Genomic DNA, 11972 nt, shown 5'->3' on the forward strand with positions numbered 1-11972 from the left:
CAGCTGACCTTTCGGTTACTGGCACAACGCTCTTAACCACTAAGCTACCTGCCGCCCAGGGTGAGTCATCATGAAAGGGAGGAGGATGTCATTGGTGTTTCTCTACTAGTAGGGTGAGTCAACATTAGAGAGAGGATGTGCCATAAGACTGTTACCCCCCCTCCTTATACAGCAACGCGAAACGTTAGATGAGAGCTTGTAACTTTATAGCTTTATTATGAAGAGAAAAGGGATCCTCTCACAACCCATTTGATAGAATATTATTTGGTTACACCCATATTTTCGTAATGGTTGATGTTAGTTGTAATTTTCATGCCCCAGTATGAAGAAAACTTCATTTGATTGAGTCACGCAAAAAAACATTAAGTCCAGAATCCCTAGCGAAGGCTGGGTCTGACGTCACCGCAACAGGAAGCGTCGCTGTGCTAAAACATTGGGCGAAAGCGCAACAAAACGCTATCTAACACGAAGCTGCAGGAATGTTGCTTTTAAGAAAATCAGTTGATTTGTGAAAGATTATTTCATAATCTACAACTTGTCTTCATTTGATCGCCATCCAGCTTGAGAACTCTCGAATTTGCGAGTTAGCGTCACTAGATAGATAGCTTGTGTTGACCAAAATGGATGACAGCAAGGTACGCTGTTCTCTGCATGTAGTTTAGCTAGACGATTGTTATACATTATTTAGGCTAAATGAACTATGAATGTTAATGTTTTTTGGATGTATCGTTACTATTGGGGATTGTCTTTCACAGCCAACGATCTCAGATGAATACAATGGTTTTGTTTGTCTTCTCCAGCAAGAGGTTAGGTACTGCAGCTAGCTAGGACACTAGCCATAGTCTCTGAATAACAATGCACTGTGTGTTTCTTTTCTGCTGATATCTCGGTAGATGGTGGGAGGCAAAAGTCAAGAAGCCCGGTAAACGAGGCCGTAAGCCCGCTAAGATTGATCTGAAGGCGGAAGTTGGAAAGGAGCCGGCAGAGCGCCCGGTGCCGAGCGAGGAAGAAGCTCCGGTATCAGTACCCTAGAGGAGCTCGTCTCAGCAAGGAGAGGGCCATCTGCGCCTGAGGGAGGAGCTGGAGATGATACACTAACCCTTTCTTCCCAAAATGCACCAGCTATTCCCGTGAATTTTGTCTAAACCACTCATTTGGTGTCACGAATTAGAATATTTACTTCACCTGCCTCTCGAAAATATAGCCTAAGCCCATCCGATAGAGACACGGGGACCCAACCACATCACTAATGTAGCCAACACTCTAAACTAGCAGCAGTGTGTGTAGCCCCTAAGCCCATCCGTTAGAGCCACGGACCCAACCACATCACTAATGTAGCCAACACTCTAAACTAGCAGCAGTGCTGTGTACCCTAAGCCCATCCGTTAGGAGACACGGACCCAACCATCACTAATGTAGCCAACACTCTAAACTAGCAGCAGTGCTGTGTGGCCCTAAGCCCATCCGTTAGAGACACGGACCCAACCACATCACTAATGTAGCCAACACTCTAAACTAGCAGCAGTGCTGTGTAGCTAAACAGGTGTTTTCCAGACCACACAGCTTCTTTTTTTTTTTTGCAGTGAACTCTGTCATCTAACTCGCTGATGGGTTTCTCCCTCTCCCTCAGTACAAGCAGTGGTGTACAGCCATGGACCAGGGAAAGATCCCGTCTGAGATAAAGGCTCTCCTGACGGGGACCAAACAGAAGACTCAGGGCTCCTCCACCAAGAGCTCCAAGAACAACAACAACAGCAACCAGAGCTAATGTGTTGGGGGTGCTAGTCTGACTGTTAGAGGTGGCAGACCTGGGTTGTATTCATTAGGGGGAAATTATATAAAACGTTACTAACGGAAAACAGGGGGTGTTCATATAGTACCTCCCCCCTTTCGGGCCTGTTTGCTTCCCGTTTGGTGCCTAGTGAATACGACCCAGAGTGAGTCTGAAAGGTTCCAGACCAGAGCTCGGCTGTAGGTACTCAGTCTGTCCGTGCCAGACCTTCCTCTCCGCTGTGAAGGCCTCGGTGAGCGGAGACTAGCTGCGTCCTGAGTGTCTCATCGGGTCCGTCTGTTTCTGCCCCCTCCTCCTAAAGGAGACGCACAGCAACAGAACTGTCGAGATACATAGCTGTCATTAACTAACGCTAGGTAATAGCTCTTAGTTGTAATCCCACCTTATTGGCCTGATTTATCATGCTTTGTTCACTATTGCAACACTCTGGATTCAGTTCATGTTAGTAACGTCAAAGATGTTATTAGTTACAGATATAGACTGCCTGTATTTAGTTAGATAGACACCTTAGACGGCCTGTATTATATTTATTTTAATTTCCTTGTCTCAATGTTATGGCTTCTACACGTGAGAACCATTTTAATGGTATAGACAAAACAAAGGGCTTAGATTGTGCATGCAACCCCTTACCTGTCTATACATTCAGACAAAACAAAGCACATATTTTAACCTTTAAAATAAGGAATTACTCTTATTTGACTTGTATTGGTTATTATGACTCAGTTTTGATCCCTTCCAAATACAAACTATGTCTGCATCCCAAATGGCACCCTATTCCCTAAATAGGGTTCTGGTCTAAAGTAGTGCACTATATAGGGTTCTGGTCTAAAGTAGTGTGCTATAGGGGAAGTAGGTGCCATTCTCTGGTCTAAAGTAGTGCACTATATAGGGAATAGGGTGCCATTCTCTGGTCTAAAGTAGTGCACTACATAGGGAATAGTGCCATTTGGGACGTATATCTTGTCATAGCAGAAAAGGAAAGCTAACATGTATCTGCAGAGATGATGTAATGATAAACAGTGCTGTTTATGTTGAATGGATACATGTTGGATTTATTTTGTATTTATATATTTTTATTGGATCACAGAAAGCTCCCTTTTTGCAGGTTTTGTAGTGTGATGATTGTATAGCAGGTCTGACAGGCAAAGAAAGCTATTTGCCATTTTGTAAAGATGTTAAAGCCCCTTGTTTGTGTGAAAGGCTAGAATGGGGTCATGACCTTACAGAACAGTGCTGCTGAAGCATTGCTCAACTTATGTTGTTTGTCAGTAACATTACATTGTATCCATGTGGTATCTAATTGAAGCCCTAGGCTACTCATTGCTCTCTCACCATAATGCAACCTAAATATAGTAGCCTATACCTGTTTTGGTTTACAAATGATGATTCTATTGTAATTTAGGGTAAATAAATAAGCACTCATTAATAGACATTCATTCAGCCTGACACTCATTAATAGACATTCATTCAGCCTGACACTCATTAATAGACATTCATTCAGCCTGACACTCATTAATAGACATTCATTCTGCCTGACACTCATTAATAGACATTCATTCTGCCTGCCACTCATTAATAGACATTCATTCTGCCTGACACTCATTAATAGACATTCATTCTGCCTGACACTCATTAATAGACATTAATTCTGCCTGCCACTCATTAATAGACATTCATTCTGCCTGACACTCATTAATAGACATTAATTCTGCCTGACACTCATTAATAGACATTCATTCAGCCTGACACTCATTAATAGACATTCATTCAGCCTGACACTCATTAATAGACATTCATTCAGCCTGACACTCATTAATAGACATTCATTCAGCCTGCCACTCATTAATAGGAGCATTCATTCACACTGATTTGGCATTGGGAAATATGATGAATTGAACACATAGGCCTATTCTCTCTATCCATTCTTAGACGGTAATTTCGGTAATTTGTGTGGTATTAAAACAATATTCCGCTAATATGTAAAATTATATTGAATTGCATAAAATCTATATGAAATGCTATCGGACCTGCAAATACTATGATAGATTCACGCAACGCTTTTATTATGAAGGGAGATCTTTCCCACCCCTAATCTTGTCCGGGCCAGACGTGTATAGCCATAACGGACATTTTTGTGACCTTATTTGACCTTTTCTCCTGCCTTTTGGGACACAGTTCGATCCCACCTTGGTCACTACTTGTTGAGTAATTTAAACACTAAACAATCACAACGCCAGTAACTATTGATCACTTTATTATGGTTATTATCCTAATATGGATTCATTATAAAAATTGTGTCAGTTATTAATGATAATATTAATGATTCACTTTTTTTTTTTTTTTTACTGCCTCTCTAGAGGAGTAGGCCTAGATATCTGTGTTTACATATTTACAGACTGTGTTTTATTTTCCCTTGTCAGCCTCCCTTCTCTGCTTATCAGCTCCACAAAGAGCTGGGGTCAGGAACTCCCCTCCAGGTCATCTCTCTCTCCATTCCCTTGGCCTTGGTTGCCTGACTGACTCACCCTGGCTTTTAAAATCACTACATATATTAATTGTGGAGAACGAGACGTCCGTTTGTCCGGAGCGATGTGGATGGTAGCAGGAATGGCCTTGGCACATAGAAAATACTTTTTTGCAGGACAGTAAAACATATTAGCCCTCCACTCCTGGGAACCCTGTACATATGTGAGGGCTGTTGGGGCCCTGTTTCAGCTCCAGGTGACAGAACCTCCCACACACTCCCAGAGACTGCCGACTTCCCTTACCTCCACACACTCCCAGAGTCTGACTTCCCTTACCTCCACACACTCCCAAGTCTGCTGACTTCTTACCTCCACACACTCCCAGAGTCTGACTCCTTACCTCCACACTCCCAGAGTCTGATGACTTCCTTACCTCCACACCTCCCAGAGTCTGCCGACTTCCTTACCTCCCACACTCCCAGAGTCTGATGACTTCCTTACCTCCACACACTCCCAGAGTCTGCCGACTTCCTTACCTCCACACACTCCCAGAGTCTGATGACTTCCTTACCTCCACACCTCCCAGAGTCCTGATGACTTCCCTTACCTCCACACACTCCCAGAGTCTGCCGACTTCCCTTACCTCCACACACTCCCAGAGTCTGATGACTTCCTTACCTCCACACTCTCCCAGGAGTCTGCCGACTTCCTTACCTCCACACACTCCCAGAGTCTGCCGACTTCCCCTCCACACACCTCCCAGAGTCTGATGACTTCCTTACCTCCACACACTCCCAGAGTCTGCCGACTTCCTTACCTCCACACACTCCCAGAGTCTGATGACTTCCTTACCTCCACACACTCCCAGAGTCTGCCGACTTCCTTACCTCCACACCTCCCAGAGTCTGATGACTTCCTTACCTCCACACACTCCCAGAGTCTGCATGACTTCCTTACCTCCACACACTCCCAGAGTCTGCTGACTTCCTTACCTGTGGTCCTCTGTAGCTCAGCTGGTAGAGACACGGCGCTTGTAACGCCAAGGTAGTGGGTTCGATCCCGGGACCCCCCATACACAAAAATGTATGCACGCATAGACTGTAATCGCTTTGGATAAACGTCTGCTAAATGGCATATTATTATATATTATATTATTATATTATTATTATATTATTATATTATATTATATTATTATTATATTACCTCCACACACTCCCAGTCTGCCGACTTCCCTTACCTCCACACACTCCCAGAGTCTGATGACTTCCCTTACCTCCACACACTCCCAGAGACTGCCGACCTCCTTACCTCCACACACTCCCAGAGTCTGCTGACTTCCTTACCTCCACACTCAGTTGCGACTTCCTACCACACACCTCCCAGAGTCTGCCGACTTCCTTACCTCCACACACTCCCAGAGTCTGAGTGACTTCCTTACCTCCCACTCCCAGAGTCTGCCGACTTCCTTACCTCCACACCTCCCAGTCTGAGACCCACTCCCACCCCAGAGCTGACTCCTTCCTCCACACCTCCCAGAGTCTGCTGACTTCCTTACCTCCACACTCCCAGAGTCCGAGTGACTTCCTTACCTCCACACTCCCAGAGTCTGCCGACTTCCTTACCTCCACACACTCCCAGTCTGATGACTTCCTTACCTCCACACACTCCCAGAGTCTGCCGACTTCCTTACCTCCCCACACTCCCAGAGTCTGCCGACTTCCTTACCTCCACACCTCCCAGTCTGCTAACTTCCTTACCTCCACACACTCCCAGAGTCTGCCGACTTCCTTACCGCCCACACTCCCAGAGTCTGACTTCCTTACCTCCACACCTCCCAGAGTCTGCTGACTTCCTTACCTCCACACACTCCCAGAGTCTGACTTCCCTTACCTCCACACACTCCCAGAGTCTGATGACTTCCTTACCTCCACACACTCCCAGAGTCTGACAAGTGCTCCTTACCTCCACACACTCCCAGAGTCTGTCGACTTCCTTACCTCCACACACTCCCAGAGTCGCTGACTTCCTTACCTCCACACACTCCCAGAGTCTCGACTTCCCTTACCTCCACACACTCCCAGAGTCTGCCGACTTCCTTACCTCCACACACTCCCAGAGTCTGCTGACCCTTACCTCCCACACCTCCCAGAGTCTCGACTTCCTTACCTCCACACACTCCCAGAGTCTGCCTGACTTCCTTACCTCCCACACTCCCAGAGTCTGCCGACTTCCTTACCTCACACACTCCCAGGAGTCTGACTTCCTTACCTCCACACACTCCCAGAGTCTGCTGACTTCCTTACCTCCACACACTCCCAGTCTGCTGACTTCCTTCACCTCCACACTCCCAGTCTGCTGACTTCCCTTACCTCCACACACTCCCAGTCTGCTGACTTCCCTACCTCCACACACTCCCAGAGTCTGCTGACTTCCTTACCTCCCCACACTCCCAGAGTCTCTGACTTCCCTTACCTCCACACACTCCCAGTCTGCTGACTTCCTTACCTCCACACACTCCCAGAGTCTGACTTCCTTACCTCCACACACTCCCAGAGTCTGATGACTTCCTTACCTCCACACACTCCCAGAGTCTGATGACTTCCCTTACCTCCACACACTCCCAGAGTCTGGATCCCCTTACCTCCACACACTCCCAGAGTCTGACGACTTCCTTACCTCCACACACTCCCAGAGTCTGATGACTTCCTTACCTCCCACACACTCCCAGAGTCTGTGACTTCCTTACCTCCACACTCCCAGAGTCTGAGACTTCCTTACCTCCACACACTCCCAGAGTCTGATGACTTCCCTTACCTCCACACACTCCCAGAGTCTGGACTTCCCTTACCTCCACACACTCCCAGAGTCTGATGACTTCCTCACCTCCCCACACTCCCAGAGTCTGTGACTTCCCTTACCTCCACACCTCCCAGAGTCTGATGACTTCCCATACCTCCACACACTTCCAGAGTCTGATGACTTCCTTACCTCCACACACTTCCAGAGTCTGACTTCCTTACCTCCACACACTCCCAGAGTCTGACTTCCCTTACCTCCACACACTCCCAGAGTCTGCCGACTTCCTTACCTCCACACACTCCCAGAGTCTGATGACTTCCTTACCTCCACACACTCCCAGAGTCTGCCGACTTCCTTACCTCCACACACTCCGAGTCTGAGACTTCCTTACCTCCACACACTCCCAGAGTCTGACTTCCCCTTACCTCCACACACTCCCAGAGTCTGCCGACTTCCTTACCTCCACACACTCCCAGAGTCTGATGACTTCCTTACCTCCACACACTCCCAGAGTCTGCTGACTTCTTACCTCCACACACTCCCAGAGTCTGACTTCCCTTACCTCCACACACTCCCAGAGTCTGCCGACTTCCTTTTGGTCATTCATTTTAAATCAGAGAAATATCCAATAAACCAAACTGTTGCTTTAACTGTGGAATGTACTTTATTGCACACAATCCTCAAATAAAATGGAGCATACATAAAATAAACAATGTATTTACATTGGGTCTAATGTGTGTGTGCGAGTGAGAAAGGGAGGCATGTTTTTCAACTCAGAAAAAATGCACACAGAATTTCCTGTACAAATTAAGCAATACTCTTTTACAATATTATCAATCATACTTTGATTTGATAGATATTTAGAGTAATTATGTAGATATTGATAATGGATATGTAGGCGTAGATATCTCCAATCCTCAAATAAAACGGAGCATACATAAAATAAACAATGTATTTACATTGGGGATAATGTGTGTGTGAGAGAGAGTGTGCATGTTGTTTTATTTTTCCTTGTCAGCCACCCCATCTCTGCTTTGTCAGTCTTGATAGGCCCAGTGTATCCACTTCTGGGTGAGGCAGATCTGAAAGAGAGATACACAACGAGACAGTAAGTATACAGCTCAACAACATGTTTGTGTGCTGTATATCTGTTGGTGTGAGTGACTGAGCATATGTGTCTGTAATATCATTCTGAATGACCTGTATCCATCTGGGAATCCTCAAACGTTTCTCCCTTCACGGCCAGTGTAGTAGGAACTGGTGCAGCCGGTGAATGAAATACCACAGCAGAGGACTGCTGTGACTGCAGCTGAACTGCTAGGGGGTGGCAGATCTAAAAGAGAGATAGGCACCATTTTCTTAACTGACAACAATCATACAACTAAACAGACTGAATGAGTGTAAGGCCTAGATTCAATCAGATCAGCGTTAACCGGTGATAGCTGACACCCGCATAGCTGATGTTTTGGCGGCGTCCGAGTGCAGCTGCATTGGACCTGTCAAGTCGGTAAGCAGCTGCTCTTGATCACTGTCATGAAGTTACACCCGTCCTACTGGCGTTACAAGTTCAGAACGAGAAAGTGTCGGCCATCTAGAAAACGTACGCTCAAATTAAAAAAATCATTAAAAACGAAATCATCAGCCTAATCGAGGTGTAGATTACATCATCTCAAATTCCAGTGTTCAAACTTATAAACAACGCTGCATGAGATTTCTGTTAATGCGACTCAGTGCAGCCAATGGCAACGTCCGCTTTAGGTAGAACTCCAGGAGCCGCTTGTGGATTTGACAGCTCTAACTCAGTTCCACCTCTGACCCCGCCAAAACAACAGGCTCAAGCGGATGTGATTGAATAGAGCCCAGAGTGAGGGGGAGTATGCATGTATGTGATTATTACCTGTCTCACCTGTCACCGCCGGTGTAGCAGGTGCAGGGGCAGACGAATGCAGCTGTGAGGGCTGTGGTTGAGCTAATAGGGTGTCAGATGTAAAAAGGGAGAGAACTTTTCTTAAGTGAAAATAATTTGCATCAACTAATGGGGATCCTTAATAAACCCCAGGAAGAGTAGCTGCTGCCTTGGCAGGAACTAATGGGGATCCTTAATAAACCCCAGGAAGAGTAGCTGCTGCCTTGGCAGGAACTAATGGGGATCCATAATAAACCCCAGGAAGAGTAGCTGCTGCCTTGGCAGGAACTAATGGGGCTCCATAATAAACCCCAGGAAGAGTAGCTGCTGCCTTGGCAGGAACTAATGAGGGATCCATAATAAACCCCAGGAAGAGTAGCTGCTGCCTTGGCAGGGAACTAATGGGGCTCCATAATAAACCCCAGGAAGAGTAGCTGCTGCCTTGGCAGGAACTAATGGGAATGGATCCACATAGGAGGTTAGTTAGCGCCATTAATCGTTACCATGAGCCAGCTAGCATCTTAGCTATAAAACTATCTATCCAGCAAGATTGTCGAGGTCAAAAACGAAAGCAACTATGTTAAGCCATGCTGATTTAGTAAGATAAATCCAATCGGACTGAAATAATTAACAGGCTGAAAATACATTTATGTGGCTCACTAACTATCGTTGGCTTGCTAGCTCAGTGACTGCTGCTGGGCGAAGAAATATGCACCTCTTCCTGTTTACAGTGTTCCCTATGCGAAATCAGACTAGCGCCACAAAACCAACCAGTGGCCAGAATTATATTACACCCAGGTTGGTTTAGAAACCCCTTTGACAATGCATGGGAAATGGTTTAGGGCTGTTTAGCCAAAGCGCTGGGGTGCCAGGGTTGTCCACGGTGGTCTGCGAACCCACAAACTTATGGCCCGCGGCCCTGTGCGCTATCAACATTCCTACATTACCATTTGATGCTTACAGGCCATGTAATCTGTCCAAGAAGTGAGGGTAAACGGTAGCCATGTTCTCTGCTATACACTTTGTTTTCATTATTATATTGGGAATAGGGGAGGAGGGTTCAGGGAGGGTTTAGGTGAAATATGTTTTACTGAAGGGAGGGCCATCCTTTTCATTTCAGAGAGGTCTGATTTTCTCCATGTAACCCTTACCATGAATAACGTTCACTTCCTAACTGTAACACGAGTCAATGACAAGGTAATGCTGTGTGTGTACGTGATGCTGTGGGGGTGTATGTGTGTGTGTATATACATGATGTTTCAGTACATTTCAGTACATTCAGTTCTGTCTCCTGTAGTACCCCATCTACCACGTTCAGTTCTGTCTCCTGTAGTACCCCATCTACAACGTTCAGTTCTGTCTCCTGTAGTACCCCATCTACAACGTTCAGTTCTGTCTCCTGTAGTACCCCATCTACAACGTTCAGTCTCCTGTAGTACCCCATCTACAACGTTCAGTCTCCTGTAGTACCCCATCTACAACGTTCAGTTCTGTCTCCTGTAGTACCCCATCTACAACGTTCAGTTCTGTCTCCTGTAGTACCCCATCTACAACGTTCAGTCTCCTGTAGACCCCATCTACAACGTTCAGTCTCCTGTAGTACCCCATCTACAGCGTTCAGTCTCCTGTAGTACCCCATCTACAACGTTCAGTTCTGTCTCCTGTAGTACCCCATCTACAACGTTCAGTTCTGTCTCCTGTAGTACCCCATCTACAACGTTCAGTTCAGTCTCCCTGTAGTACCCCATCTACAACGCATTCAGTTCTATCTCCTGTAGTACCCCATCTACAACGTTCAGTTCAGTCTCCTGTAGTACCCCATCTACAACGTTCAGTTCTGTCTCCTTAGTAGTACCCCATCTACAACGTTCAGTTCTGTCTCCTGTAGTACCCCATCTACAACGTTCAGTTCTGTCTCCTGTAGTACCCCATCTACAACGTTCAGTTCTGTCTCCTGTAGTACCCCATCTACAACGTTCAGTTCTGTCTCCTGTAGTACCCCATCTACAACGTTCAGTTCTGTCTCCTGTAGTACCCCATCTACAACGTTCAGTTCTGTCTCCTGTAGTACCCCATCTACAACGTTCAGTTCTGTCTCCTGTAGTACCCCATCTACAACGTTCAGTTCTGTCTCCTGTAGTACCCCATCTACAACGTTCAGTTCAGTCTCCTGTAGTACCCCATCTACAACGCTCAGTTCATTCTCCTGTAGTACCCCATCTACAACGTTCAGTTCATTCTCCTGTAGTACCCCATCTACAACGTTCAGTTCTGTCTCCTATAGTACTCTGTCTCTACTCTCCCATGTGTTCCCGAAAGGACAAAGAGGAATGTGATTTGTAAAAGCATCCGTAGTCATGAGCATCCAGCTGGGAGTGTGTGAGCGTGTTTGCCGTTTTGTTTTGACCATTTAATCCCTCACTGTGTCTCAGTCACATCAGGCTGGAGTTGGAAACAGACTGGTTATTCTTCAGGTTGTAAAAGCATTCCTAGTCCTGACAACCTACTGGCTGAAACAATTACTGTGTGTGTAAAGTGTGTATGTGTGTGTGTAAAGTGTGTATGTGTGTGTGTAAGTGTTTGTCGTATTTACCATTTTCATTTTCAGCTCTCCAGAATAACATCACGTCAGGCTGAAGAGCAAAAAATCTAATCAAATCTAATGTTATTTGTCACATGCGCCGAATACAACAGGTGTAGACGTTACCGTGAAATGCTTACAGGCCATGTTATCTGTCCAAGAAGTGAGGGTAAACCGTAAACATCTTCTCTGCTATCCACTTTGTTTTAATTATTATTTTGGGTATAGGGGAGAGTCACTTGTTTTTTTCAAGCGTTCAAGGGAGGGTTTAGGTGAAATATACACTGCTCAAAAAAATAAAGGGAACACTTAAACAACACAATGTAACTCCAAGTCAATCACACTTCTGTGAAATCAAACTGTCCACTTAGAAGCAACACTGATTGACAATAATGTCACATGCTGTTGTGCAAATGGAATAGACAACAG

General features: G+C 45.8%; 1 long non-coding RNA gene and 1 pseudogene across 1 annotated transcript; one reads left to right on the forward strand and one right to left on the reverse strand.

The window, feature by feature from the left end:
- The first annotated feature begins 487 nt into the window (after positions 1-487).
- Positions 488-1841, forward strand: LOC121565115 (annotated as a pseudogene).
- Positions 1842-7701: 5860 nt separating this feature from the next.
- Positions 7702-9790, reverse strand: LOC123486134. Its single transcript, XR_006659262.1, has 4 exons — positions 9627-9790; positions 8954-9025; positions 8257-8389; positions 7702-8138 (listed from the first exon to the last, which is right to left on the reverse strand). It is a non-coding gene; the product is annotated as an uncharacterized LOC123486134 (long non-coding RNA).
- Positions 9791-11972: the final 2182 nt, after the last annotated feature.

This window comes from Coregonus clupeaformis, unplaced genomic scaffold (assembly GCF_020615455.1).
Source record: "Coregonus clupeaformis isolate EN_2021a unplaced genomic scaffold, ASM2061545v1 scaf1022, whole genome shotgun sequence".
In the NCBI taxonomy this organism is placed as follows: domain Eukaryota; kingdom Metazoa; phylum Chordata; class Actinopteri; order Salmoniformes; family Salmonidae; genus Coregonus; species Coregonus clupeaformis.